Source organism: Nannospalax galili, unplaced genomic scaffold (assembly GCF_000622305.1).
Source record: "Nannospalax galili isolate Female #2095 unplaced genomic scaffold, S.galili_v1.0 scaffold321, whole genome shotgun sequence".
NCBI classification, from domain to species: domain Eukaryota; kingdom Metazoa; phylum Chordata; class Mammalia; order Rodentia; family Spalacidae; genus Nannospalax; species Nannospalax galili.
Window position 1 is genome coordinate 3,073,666 of NW_008345972.1, and position 333 is coordinate 3,073,998.

A 333-nucleotide genomic window follows, 5' to 3' on the forward strand; every position below is an offset into this window, starting at 1 on the left:
TATCTTTTTGAGGCAGGGTTTCCCTGTAGCCCCAGCTGGCCTGAACTCGCTATGTAATCAGGCTGGCCTTGAACTCACAGAGATTCGCCTGCCTCTGCCTCCCCAGTGCTGGGACTGAAGGAGTACACCACCACGCCTGGCTATAATGTTGTTTTTTTCTTTGTTTTGTTTTGTTTATGTGTATGAGTGTTATGCCTGCATGTGTGTAAGTGCACCCGGATGGTGCAATGTCTGCAGAAGTCAGAAGAAGGCCCCAGATTCCCCTGGAACTGGAATTAATGACGGTTGTTAGCTGCCATGTTAGCTGCTGGGAATCAAACCCAGGTCCTATGC